We start from the raw sequence: 14,007 nt of genomic DNA, 5'->3' as shown, positions 1-14,007 counted from the left end.
CCCCACTGTTACGTCATTAATATAAGAAAAGAGCAACACAAGCCCTCACACATACTTCCTTCTTTCTTATTTCATGTCCCTCTTCATCAGTCTCCAAAGAGGCGTGGGTAACCTGATTGCTCCTGGGGACCCTGACCTATTGGACCCTACCTGAGCGTCAGTCCCTCCCTGGAGAGCCTTCACCCTCACTGAGCTACAAATGCTCTCCAGGATGCATTCCTTAGCGACTCAAACGTGAGCAATAGAGTTAATAGAGAGAGTGGCCTATTTTTTCTTCCTGTGCCCACAGAGGCTGGGCTGGCTGTCACTCAGCATCACCGAGCTCCTTCCTCTGGGTTACTGTATAGACCTTTCCCAGGGTTCCCTGGAGCCAGAGCCCTCCACCCAGAGGTTGATGGCACTTGCAAAGCCTTCACTGAGAGAGAAGATCCCTCCCTTCAACTTCTCATGCCCCCCTCCATTGGTTCCTTTCCACTCTGGCCTCCAACTTTATTAGCCTGCAAATCCACCTGTGAGGCGTGCACAGGCTTTGTGGGTTAGGTGACTTGAAGGGAGCAGAGCCCATGGCAGGCACAGGGCAGCTTCGTGGGAGAATGTTCTGTGAGGATGAAAATGTTCTCTTGTTGATGGGGCCCTTAAAACAGGGCTTGGGCGATGGGTGGTGGGCGGGGCGGGGGAGGGGACTTGAGTGTTTCTTTTGATTTGCTTTCATTGGTTTCAGTGGGAGCAGGCAGCTCTGGCTTGGGGCCACTGGGGCAGTGCACTACAACGAGGTCAGAAGCGGCTCCTTGCTTTGGAGGAGTTAGACGGCCTGATGGTGACCATGCCTTTGCAGATTCTTCCTGGGCTCAGGCACACGTGCCAGGACCCTACGTGAGGCCCTGGGGAGCACAGTAAGGTCAACACCCAGGGGGCCTCGAGGATTCCCAGCAGGGCGAAGGGCGAGGCCAGGCACACCTGTGCTAGACGTGATCTGTAATCCGAACCGCAGGGTTGGGAGGGGTGGCGGGTGATGGTGGGGAGGGAGTGATGCTTCAAGAGCCCGCCTTTCTCGCCCCGATGGAGATTAGAGCCTGTGGACGGGTCCCTTGCTTGACGTGGGCCCAGCAGGCCTGGACAGGCTGAGCAGAGGGAAGCTTGCCACCCCTGAACTAGATCCCAGCCCAGGGGGTACACTTTAGACACTGATGGTGGTGGGGGTTGCTGAGATGGGTTGTCCAAGGGCTGAGCTGTCCAGTTCTCACTTGGATGAGAATTGATGCGGGAGACACACACAAGTGGTGCCCTTGCAGAGACCCACCGATGCAATGCCCAGGGTTGCTGTACTCACGAGTGGGTGGACATGGAGTTTGGGCCTGAGAATTGCAAGACCTGTCAGAGGAGCTCTCCAACTGATGACCACTGGGCCAGAAAAGGAGAGCAGCAGGGACCACCTCCACCCTGGGGTCAGCCCCCATCTCTTTCCCTTGCGTCCCCTCCCCCTGGCCAGCCCTGGGGCCCAAGCCCCTCCTGCCTCCTCTGCAATGAGAATGGTCCACAGCTGCCCTGGCCACGTGGTATGAAAGCGCTGTCGTTTAAATATGTTTCTGAGCCAGACAACCCTTGGCCAACAGTGTGTAGATAAGGACTGGTTGTCGGGCAACTTCCAGAAACAGGAGTGAAGCAGAAACTTGTCCCTCCTGGGCCCCCAGGTGGGAGAGGCCTGCGGACCTCCATGTCTTTGGCCCTGACTGTCTGTCCCACGACCCTCGTCCCCGTGGGCACGTCTCCTGGCCAGTCCCAGATGCAACCTGGATCAGGTGGGCTCTGCCCATGAAAGCCAGCATGTTTTTATTTTTTTTCACTCAGCTAGTGACTCCAGACTACATCCCGTGTTTCCTGATGCCACCTGCCAGTACACAGAAAATGTGGGCTCTTCCTGAAGGTTGTGGCTCTCAAGTTTATTGGTCGGCTATACCAAAATTCAAGAGGGAACTATTGCTGCCAAGCAGAAGGTCTGCCCTACCCCCGCCCCGTTCCCCTCCACCCCACTCCGCCACCACGAAATTTACCACTGATGCTGTCATTTGTAAATGCCCTCTTGGATCAGGTGTCAGTCAGTCAAAGACTCTCACGCAATAGTCCCCTCTCCTCTCCCACCATGGAAATGGTGCCTATCACCCCTCACGTACCCTGGCCAGCTTTAATAATTTGATTGAAAAGGAAAGAAACCAAGAAAGCAGCATTTCTACCCCAGACGAAGAAAGGCTAGCTTACCTTGGCTCTGGATGGGGCTTCTTCCTCTGCTCTGTCACTGGGTAGATCCTCTAATAGGTCCTGCGGGGGGGTCAGGGTGGGGTCCTAAAAAAACCCACAGTGACTGTGGGGACATTGGTGGTGCCACTCAGAAATGACTTGGTGTGTGTTTGGGGGTTTTGCTTGATGTATGGACCCTGGGGTGGGGGTGTGTGGATGTGGCTGGTTAACAGGCATGGACCAGAGGGGAGGGGGAAGGTGAAGGAGAGAGTGTGAAAGAGAAACAGGGCCCTTGGTTTGGCTTCGTCTCTCAAGGTGACCCAAATGTGAAAGAAACCAGAAAGCAGAGCCCTTTGTTTGGTTTTGTTGCTCATGGTGACCTAAACTGACCAACGCGAATGTGTCAGTCTACGAGTGGTCCTGGCTTGCAGGCTGTGTGTGATTCAGCGGCGTGGTCCCCATTGCCCCTCCTGCCCATTCTGAAGCTCATTTTGATTGCCATTTTCTTCCTGACCTCTTCCAAGACCATTTCAGTCTCCACGAGGCAGTGATGCTGCACTGGTGCTCTGGTGTCAGCCATCTGTGGCGTGGGATCTCACACAGGATGAGAAGACTTTTGGTGGAAGAGATTTAGTTGAGGTGGTGCCTTCTACCGTGCTTTGACGATCCTCTGCTGTGGAGATGCGAGAACACTGAAATACTGCCGTTTCAAAATAACCCCCTGTAGCCATGTGCTAGTTTTACCTCCAGTCTTCTGGAGGTAGTTTTACCTCCAGTCTTCTTTATCACACGTGTGTATTCATTGAGAGAAGTGGCTGTCCTCACCTGGGTAGCAGTCTAGGGGTGGGCTAGTCCACTCCGGAGGCAGGGAGATGGGTTGTGTGGGTGAGCACCAATGCTTTTGAATGTGGGCAGTGCAAGAGAGTAGCAAAGAGGGTGGGCACCAGGCACCCTGAGTTCTTAACCTGTCACTATCCCCAGGGTGTGTAGCTCAAGGATTTCAGAATTTCTAGGACTCCTGGTGATAATGTAGCCAACACTCAGCTTTACCTGTCTGAGGCTGGCTCCTAAGGAGTCATGACCCAGAAGTGGCAGAAGGCGACCCAGTCGTCCTCGACTCTGCCTTCCGTGCTTAGCATCTATGAGCTGGCCGAGGAGCCTGTGGACTCTGCGTGCGCTTCACGCTACCCACAGTGCCCAAGTCTCCACAAGGAGGACACACCCATAAGGACTGCTGGGGATGCCCCACGGGCAGGATTGCAACATTGGTACGCTGGGACTGGAACCAGGAGTTCCCCCTGTGTCCTATGGCCCCGGATTCTTCTTATTAGGAGAACTTCTGCCCTGGTCTGCCCGTGACCTGAGTCAAATCGTGTGTTGAACTGGGTGGTTGTATGCCCCCTGGCCAACCCCACCTGCAGATATGCGGTCCACAGCTTCGAGACAGCTGTGGGCAGGGGCCTGCTGGTCGTGGGGGAGCCAGGGCACACTGCAGGCACTGACTGCGCTATGTGGCTTCTCCGTTCTTGCCTAAAGCTTATCCCGACCCAACTGGTGTGATCACCCCAGGAGACTTGAACCCCAGCCCCGGATGGCCGTGGGCAGGGGGTCTGCAGGCTCCTACTTTGGGGGGTCAGTATCGTGAGGATCTGCACCTTCTGGGAACCCTCTCTGGTCAGCTGGTCCTCCCTGCCTGACCGCTCTCTTGGTTTATGGGACCCCTGGGGCCACCTTCTAGGGGTGGCAGGGCTGGGGGCCTGGGCGCCTGAGGGTGCAAGCACAGATGCTGGTGACTGACGTTTCCACTGATGGGTGTTCAGGGGGTCCAAGCGATGCCACCCACACCACATGCCTGGTCACATGTTGTCCCTTCCACTCAAGCGCTGGAGACTGGGGCACATGCATACCTGGCCCCCAGTTTCTCCACCTGAGGAGTGGGGTTGCTGGGCAGACCTCCAGCTGTGCAAGTTAGATGCATCTACTGGGGGAGGTACGCACACACAACCTCTGCACACATATTCACAATTACCCCACTTAGACTTACACATAGACCACCCCACCCCCAATAATCACATGCACACCCCCACCCCACTGAAAAGGACTGCAGCCAGCCATTGCCGGGGACTTATAGGACATGGCCATAGGTCTTTCCCTGAAGTATAAATTTACTTCACCACACCCCCAAGTCCTCTCTCCCATAAGAAGCTTGCAATCTGAATGGTCCTCCAGGCCAAAAGCCAGCAAAAAAGCTCCGCCTCTAGCTTTTTTTCCTTAGCAGTAGACTCATTCCTGAATATGCAGAGTTTTCTTTGCTTTTGAGGCCACCCACAAGAGCAGAGAACATAATACCCTCGCTCATACCCATGGCACTAGGGAACGTCCACTATCTCTTGAGTTCTGAGTGAAGAGGATAGGAGTCACGGAGGATGGGGTCTTTCCTTGGAACGTCAGCATCCTTGGATTCACTGGGAGACTATCTCTCAGCGGGGGCTCCAGGTCCCTCCTCTTGGAAATCAGCTTTCGAGTTGGGTCTGAAGTTATCCTTCTGAGAGTTCACAGAGCAGTGGCCCTCCCCACAGGGGTTCTCCTGCAGTAAACGGATGCAGTGGAGATACGTCCACATTTACACGAGTATCTCGGTGAAGGCCAGGTGCCCAGGCCATGTGCTTGCTTCTTCAAAGTGGTCAAGCCACGGTGGCTGCCAGGAGGAGTGTCCTGGGATATCCTGAACAGGACCATTCTGCTTTGTCTCTGAATCTGACTGGATACTTCATGTGAGTGGAATCATACGGTATATGCCCTCTTATGACTGGCTTCTTTCACTTAGCATAATGTCCTCAAGGTTCATCCATATCGATGAAAGTGAAAGTCTCTGTCGTGTCTGACTCTTTGCGACCCCATGGACTATACATACAGTCCATGGCATTCTCCAGGCCAGAACACTGGAGTGGGTAGCCTTTCCCTTCTCCAGGGGATCTCCCCAATGCAGGGATCACACCCAGGTCTCCTGCGTTGTGGATAGATTCTTTATCAGCTGAACCACAAGGGAAGCCCATCGGTAGCATGTGGCAGAATGTCCTTCTTTTTAAGGGTGAATCATGCCTTTGTAGGGATAGACCTGTTTTGCCTGTCCATTCTCTTGTCAGTGGACACGTAGCTTGCTTCCACCTTTCAGCTATGGAAAACAATGCTGCTGTGAATATGGGTGTACAAAAATCTCCTCAAGACTCTACTTTGAGATTCTTTGGGGTCGATAGCCAGACATGGAATTGTTGGCTCGTGTGATATTTTTTCATCCTTTGAGAGACTGCCTTTCTGTTTTCTGTAATGGCCGCCTCATTTTACATTACCTCCCGCAGTGCCCAAGGGTTCTGATTTCTTCCCAACCTGGCCAACACTTATTTTCTTTCTTTCTTTTTTTTTTTTTAGTATTTGATATCCTAATACATGTGAGATGGTATCTTGTGGTTTTGATTTGTATCTCTCCCCTTGATCAGTGATGGTGAGTTTTTTTTTTTTTTTCCTGTGCTTATTAGCCATTTGTGTATCTTCTTTGGAAAATTGAATATTCTAGTCTTTTACCCATTTTTAAAGTCGGGTTGTTTGTAGTTGAGTTGTAGGAGTTCTCTGTATATTCTGGATATTAACCCCTTTTCAGATATATGATTTGCATTTTATTTTCCCATTCGTGGGTTGTCCATCACTAGGCTGAGGTGGAAGAAATATCCAGACTCACCTCCAGCTCTCCTGCAAGTTCTCTTTGGCTGGGACATTGACCCAGAGCAGGGCTGAGAAGTTTATGGAAGTGAGGGGACTGTGCACATCCTCTAGATCAGAGTTTTTGCACACATTTTGAATCACCTAAAAAAAAAAAATATATATATATATATATATATATATATATATATATGTATGTATAGGAAAGGGACTTTCCTGGCAGCCCAGTGGTTAAGACTCTGTGCTTCCACTTCAGAGGGCCCAGGTTTGATCCCTGGTCAGGGAACTAAAAGATCCTGCATGCTGTATGGCACAACCAAGAAGAAAAAAAGAAAAACTTTGGAAAAAAGAAAAGAAAATTGACGAAGTAAATGTAAATCATCTATTTTTTCAACTCAATATGTCCAAAATGTTAGACTTTTCACACGTGGCATATAAAATGTGGCCAGATTTGTAGGGCTCAATAGTTACACTGAGCCCGTTGCTACCATGGGCTTCCCTAGCAGCTCAGTGCAAAAGAATCTGCCTGCCGATGGTGGAGACTTGAGTTTGATCCCTGGGTCGGGAAGATTCCCTGGAGAAGGAAATGACAACTCACTCCAGTATTTTTGCCTGGGAAATCCCATGGACAGCGGAGCCTGGCGGGCTACACAGTCCGTGGGGTCACAAAGAGTCAGGCAACAGTAACAAAAGTCGCTACCCCATTGGGTGGATGACCCAGCTGCATACTTATTGCCGGGCATAGAGTTGGTACTCAATACTGGCTTGGTTATCTGTGTCTAAATCCCAGCCATCCTTTTCACAACTTGAGAAAAGTGTTTAAAAAGTTTCGGGAAGGCCTACCTTCCCGGGCTTGCAGAAGTTTCCTGGGCGTCATCCCGCGGTCGTTTCCGGGCTGGCGCACATTTGGTTCCTCTTCGTACATTCCCGTCTCCTCTCCCTGTGAGGACAACAGTCAGGTTGAATAAGGCTCAGGTGATGGCCTCATTTGAACTGAACCCCCTCTTTAAAGGCCTTCTCTCTAAATATAGTTTCATCCTGAGATACTGGGTTTTAGGGCTTCAACATCAGAATTTGGTTTTGCGGGGGACCCCATTCAGCCCATAACAGAATTTAAACAGCTTGTAAGTTTTCATAGTCTTGTGAGGGCAAGGTAGTCATCATAGCCTAGTTACCAAGAGGCAGAGATATGTGCAAAGCTGAGGCGTCACAGCATCAGATGGGCGCTTGCCTTCTGGTGGGTATTTCAGAAAGTAGAAGGGAGACCGGAAGCGTGAATCGGAACAGGGAAGAGCAAGGTCCTTTCATAGACTTTGACAGAGCGCCACCTAGCGGGTAGCTGTAAGATGGCTAGAGGCTTTTATGATTATCATGAATCAAATGTTAACCGTGTCTGCAACTGTCACTCAAGAACTAAAACCTGTCCCGAGTTTAATATCCAAAGAAAAAAGGTCACATTATGTGGGGAGGTGTTTAGAAACAACAGGCTCTCAAATTTCATCGAGTGTTCGGTGATATGGATAGTTAAAATATGTACAATTTATAAACTGCCATTATGACCTCATATTTTGAATCTCAAGAATATTTAAAATCAGCTTCATGATTTTTTGCTTTGACTTTGCTTTTTCAGTTTAATGTGTAGTAAAACAAAATAGCAATTTTCAGCCTCTTGCAAGAAAGTCAAAATGAAGAATTTATCATAGGATGGGAGTTATTACCAACTCCCATCTTGCCTTCTGCATTCACTATGGAATAGCCTATCATGCAATTCCTTAGTGAATAGGCTGTGTGTGTGTGTGTGTGTGTATGCGTGTGCGTGCGTGTGCGTACACACACACTTAGTCACTCAGGCGTATCCATCTCTTTGTGGCCCAGTGGACTGTAATCTGGAGAAGGCAATGGCACCCCACTCCAGTACTCTTGCCTGGAGAAGCCCATGGACGGAGGAGCCTGGTAGGCTGCTGAGGGTCGGGCATGACTGAGCGACTTCACTTTCACTTTCCACTTTCCTGCATTGGAGAAGGAAATGGCAACCCACTCCAGTGTTCTTGCCTGGAGGATCCCAGGGACGGGGGAGCCTGGGGGGCTTCCGTCTATGGGGCCACACAGAGTCGGACACAACGGAAGCGACTCAGCAGCAGCAGGACTGCTAGGCTCTTCTGCCCAAGGGATTTTCCAGGTAAGAGTACTGCAAAGGGTTGCCATTTCCTGCTCCAGGGGATCTTCCCCACACGTCTCCTGTATTGGCAGGCGAATTCTTTACCACTAGCACCACCTGAGAAGCCTGTCATCGAGTAGGTTGTTTGCCTGTCAAATTGGACCTACATATTCCAAATAGTTTAGCTGAAGTGAGAATTTATATTAGATATCAGTGAAGGGTAAATATTAGCAAAACTCATCTTTAAAATATGAGTCAGAATGAGAATTTTACCTAGCATTTTGTGGTTTACAGATTAATAAGCATAACATATTTACAAATCTATATGAAATAATTAGTGAATTGTAATTAATGCAAATCATTTTGAAATTTTGTTTCAGTACTAAGTAAAAATGCTTGTTGTACTTCAATAAAAAAAGTTTGTGGTAATTTCTCTGTCTTTAGTGAGAATCTCATTTTTGCCAGAATGAAATCAAAATACAGTCAGGTTAAAGACACCTGGTTTGAAGGGCAGGAAGAGATCCTCCAACATGAAAAGCTCACTGTCGAAGATGTGGTATGTACATGCCATGGAATGTTACTTTTAGCCATAAAGAATGAGATTCTGTCATTTGCAATAATTTGCAACATTTATTATGCTCAGTGAAGTAAGCCAGAGAAATACATATGATATCACATACGTGGAATCTAAGAAATAATACAAATGAATGTATATAGCAAGTGAAAAACAGGCTCAAAATACAGAAACTAGTGGTTGCCAGTGAGGGTAGGGTATGGGATTAAGGGATTAAGAAATACAAACTCCTAAGCAGTTGGACTTCAGGGAGATCCAACCAGTCCATTCTGAAGGAGATCAACCCTGGGATTTCTTTGGAAGGAATGATGCTAAAGCTGAAATTCCAGTACTTTGGCCACCTCATGTGAAGAGTTGACTCCTTGGAAAAGACTCTGATGCTGGGAGGGATTGGGGGCAGGAGGAGACGGGGACGACAGAGGATGAGATGGTTGGACGGCATCACTGACTTGATGGACATGAGTCTGAGGGAACTCTGGGAGTTGGTGATGGACAGGGAGGCCTGGCGTGCTGCGATTCATGTGGTCGCAAAGGATCGGACACGACTGAGCGACTGAACTGAACTGAACTGAACTGAAGCAGTTGATAAGCAGCAGGGATATATTGTATCAAGGGGAATTGTAGCCATTAATCTTATAAGTAACTTGTAACATTATAATCGGTAAAAATACTGAATCACTTTGCTGTGCACCTAAAACTAATATAATATTGTAAATCAACTATACTTCAGTAAAAATAGCAATTTTTATATCCTTCAGCAAAATTTGCAGGTTTTACCATATACAGTTCTCCTATAACAAGTCTCATTAAATGTATAGCTAAGAGGGCTTCCCTGGTGGCTCAGTGGTAAGGAATCCACCTTCCAGTGCAGGAGACACGGGTTGGATCCCTGATCTGGGAGGATCCCAGATCCTCTGGATCCCCCGGATGCTGTGGAACAACTAAGCCCGTGTGCCACAGCTGTTGAGCCCCGGGGCTCCAGGGCCCAGGAGCCACAACCACTGAGCCCACAGGCTGAAGCTACCAAAGCCTGAGTGCCCGAGAGCCTGTGCTCCACAACAGGAGAAGCCGGAGCAACGGGAAGCCAGCACTCTGCAGCTAGAGAGCGGCAGCAACCAAGACCCGGCACGAGACCAAAAATAAACACATGAGTTACGTTTAAAAAATCAGAGCTGAGCAGCTTCTACAAAACGGAGGTGAATGTGAAAGCCCCTTGCAGGCGGATTTCACTCCTGAGCCTGAACCCTCCTCAGAAGGAGTAGGAGGCCAGAGGAGGACCTAGGAGAAACGTGAGGCCCGTCTTAATCTCTTTCTTGCGTTTCAGTTTTCTACAAAAGGCAAAGAGGACAGAACAAAGCTTGGGGGAGTAGAGTAATTCTTTAAATACAGAAAGTGTTGCTAAGGCCAACTCAAAGCCCTCACCCAAGGTATACGCTTAGGGACTCTTGGGCCCTCTGCTCCAGAAGCTGTAGGCAGGACTAGATAATTCAGCCCTGAAGCGGAAGAGACAATGCTTTCTCTCCTCAGTCAGATCTTGGCTTGGACTCCCCCATAAGATGCTGAAATGAGTTCCCTGCACTGACTAGTTCAGCCTCGCAGCTGCTGCTGTGGGTCTGAGCCACGACCAGACAGTGGGACCCACTGGCAGAGGTTGGAGGGTCTCTTGAGTCTAAACCAGGATATCCAGTGGAATGTAACCCACACATCTAATGATAAATTTTTCTAGTAGCCACCTTCATCTAAAGCGAAAGGAACCAAGTCAAAATCATTTTATTTGGCAAAATGTTATTTCAACCAGTCATCAACAATTAAAATATGTCAAAATAGTTGAAATTGCTTTTTTAAAACAAAACAAAACAAAACAAAACATCTTCAAACTGTGGTTCTGAAGCATTCTGCACTCAGCCCATCTCAGTTCAGATAAGCCACATTCCCAGTGCTGAGCGGCCATGTGGGGCTGGTGGCTACAATACTGGGCAGCCCAGGTCTATAGTGGCCTTCAGGGATTTCCTGGAGGTGGATATTGGAATCCTTTCCCTTTGTAACATATTAGCGGTAGATCTCTAAGTACTTCGTAGGCTTCAGAGGATGTAGAGACCCAAAGCAGGATGCCCAGATGTGACAGTGAGTCTCCTGGGGTTCCAGCCCCAGTGTCTCTCTCTCTGTCTTCTTTTTTTTTTAAAAAGGTTTTAAAAATATTTTTGAGCTTTTCTTGTAGCATAGCTGATTTACAGTGTTGTGTTAGTTTCTGCTGTTCTGCAGAGAGATTCACTTACGCCTCTACTTGCACACGAACCTTCAAGTTGTGAACTTGCAAAGAGGAGACCGTGTGTTCGCATGTCCTGTCATGTGAAGTAGTTCACGTGTCTGGCGTGCACTGTCACATGCCTGCATCTTCTGTGCGGTGCTGTACACAGGACAATGGCACAGCGTCTTTATTTCAAGCACAGGAGGTCCGGAAGCGTGTGTAGGAGCAGCAGTGGTGTAGGTGGTACAGTTGTCAGGGAGCATTTAACAGGAGGATTCCTGCATGCTGCTTTCTATTTCTCAAGGATTCTCTGTTCTTATCAGTTCCTATTCCGAGAACAAGTAGAGCTGCACGCAGTTCTCAGGACTGAGGTCATAGGATGAGACATGCAGTGACTCTTTTTAGCGTCAACGACCTTGTATGTATTAGACTATCCATATTGTGGCTGTTGATAACATTTCATTCTGTGTAATAGCTGAGTAATCATTCTTACTAAAGATATATAAGCCTGCATTTCTGCTAATAAAATACCCTTGCTCCATCAGAGCTTGGGTCCCCGTGTCTTCCTTTCTCTCTCACTTTCTTACCGTTGACTCTGGACCGCCAGGTTCCAGTCCATTAAAGGACCTCAACAGTACAGTAACAACCCAGGCATCACTGGATCATTTTTTCAAGAGGGTAGACAGAATTGAACCCAGCAAGGAATTAGAATCTGAGCCATTAACATCAGGTGTGAGTGAGACTTCAGCCTGCCCTCTGTCTCCTATTGCTGACATCCTTCAGCTCTACCATCTCCCACCTCCTCTCCCAGCTCTACTCAGTAACTGTTCTTGCCTGTGGAAGTCTGTTGCTACAGAGCTGTGAACAACACCAGGATGTGTGGCTTATGGAGAGGAATTTGATCTGGGGCCAGAGACAAGGCTTGATCACTCAGAGCCTTTTTGTGTAACAAAGCTTTATTAAAGTATAAAAAGAGATAGAGAAAGCTCCCGACATAGGCATCAGAAGGGGACAGAAAGAGTGCCCCACCCTTTGCTAGTTTTTAGCAAGGTGTTTTGTGTCTGTTAGCAAACTGCTAATTGGATAAGGGAAACATCTCAATGGTGAGGGAGTTCCACCAGGCCCCTCTCCTACAATACTCATTTTTGAGATAGAATGGCAATGGTGTGTCATCCCCCACAGCCATAAAAAATTTGACATTAATACTGGTTTGTTGAGCCATTATCAGCCCAAAGTTTGAGAAAAGAAAAAAAAAATTAGTCCTTGGTGGAACCAATTTGAAGAAAGGTAGATTCCAAAGCAAATACATGTTTCATTAACATAGCTTAAGAAAAATATTTCCATAAGAATTCATGTTGATGTATGGCAAAACCTATACAATATTTAAAGTAGCCTCCAATTAAATAAATTTAAATTAAAAAAAAAGAAAAATATTTCCATAAGAAAATTGCATTGGTTAACTCAAGGTTTGAAAAAAGTTAAGTTCAGGTGGAACTAAGTGTCTTCAATAGAGAAGAGAAAAAGAAGTCTCCACTTTCGGGTTATTTCCTCCTGCTGCTTGGGGACCTCTGGCCTCCTACCTATTCACCCTCTCAGCCTGTTCATTTGATGCCAGCTCCTGTATGCCAGCTGTTGTACTACTGTATTTTTCAAGGTACTATATAGTAAGATTAAAGATGTTTTCTGCATTTTTGTTTGTCTTTTATGTATTATTTGTATGAGAAGTATAAACCTATTATGCTACAGTACTATATAGCTGATGGTGTTAATTGGGTACCTAGGCTAACTTTGTTGGACTTACGAACAAATCAAATTTACAAATGCAGTTTCGGAATGGAACTCGTTTATATGTAGAGAATTTAACTGTACATACGTTCTTTGCAAAATCCTTTTCCATTATGGTTTATCACAGAATAATGAATATATTAATAGTTACCTGTGGTATACAGTAGGACCTTGTTATTTATCCATCCTATATATAATAGTTTATATCTGCTAATTGCAAACTCCCAATTCATCCCTCCCCTACCTTCTCTGCCTTAGCAGCCACAAGCCTGTGCTCAATGTCTGCGAGTTTGCTTCTGTTTCATAGGTAAGTTTATTTGTGTCATATTATAAAAATTTATATTTTTATTGAAGGATAATTGCTTTACAGAATTTTGTTTTCTGTCAGACCTCAACATGAGTCAGCCATAGGTGCCGGGGTCCAGCCCCAGTGGATCCAGGGTAATTCGAAGCAGGGACGGTGTGGGTGAGGTAAAACTTATTTAGTTAGAAATATAAAGAGAGATCAGGAAGAAATAGTGTAGTAGGAAAATTTAGTGGAGAAAAGAGGCTGAATAACTTGGTTTATGTGGAAAGCCAATAAAACTTCAGGACAAGAAGTTTGCACCATCTACGTTAGGCCACCAGCGTCTGTTTGAATATTGGAGGGTGCCCCGCCTTGGGCTCCCTCTCTCACGGATCTTAGAAGCCAGGGCAAGTAAGTAGACATGGCGAGCCTCCACACCCCAGATGAGAATTCAGCCAGAAAATAGAGTGAAGAGGAGACACGGGGGAAACCAATCCAGTGACTGGCCCATCCCCTATTGTCCAGAAAGGCCTTTTATACCTTTTTTTGTACATAGCGATCAATGGATAATATAAAATTATGCAGCATCAGCAGCCCTGACTTTTATCAAAACCAGGTTTTCTTTCTGCATACGTAGTTGTAGACACAAGTCTTAGGTGATTTACATCATCTTCTGGCCAGAGGGCCAATTAACATTTTACAGCCCTTTTCTGATAAGGATTTGTCAACCAGAAGACTTATTTGTGTTGTTCTTCCCAAAGTCTGGTGCCACTCTCAGAAAGCACTAAATAAAGATATATTCTTACATAGCAAGGACACAAGAGGAGTGCAGTGATATATAACAAAGAAAAGTAATTAACTCAAAAGTCTAGTGTTGCTAACATCAAAACTACTATATTCCTATTTCTATAATCCCAATTACATTGATTAAAATCCTTCAGGTGCCTAAAAGATAAAGAATATGGAGACCTGGCAACAAACAGTCATTGACTCAACAGTGAAAA

The sequence above is a fragment of the Ovis aries genome, chromosome 17 (assembly GCF_016772045.2).
Source record: "Ovis aries strain OAR_USU_Benz2616 breed Rambouillet chromosome 17, ARS-UI_Ramb_v3.0, whole genome shotgun sequence".
NCBI lineage: Eukaryota > Metazoa > Chordata > Mammalia > Artiodactyla > Bovidae > Ovis > Ovis aries.
Note: the sequence above shows the minus strand (reverse complement) of the source record.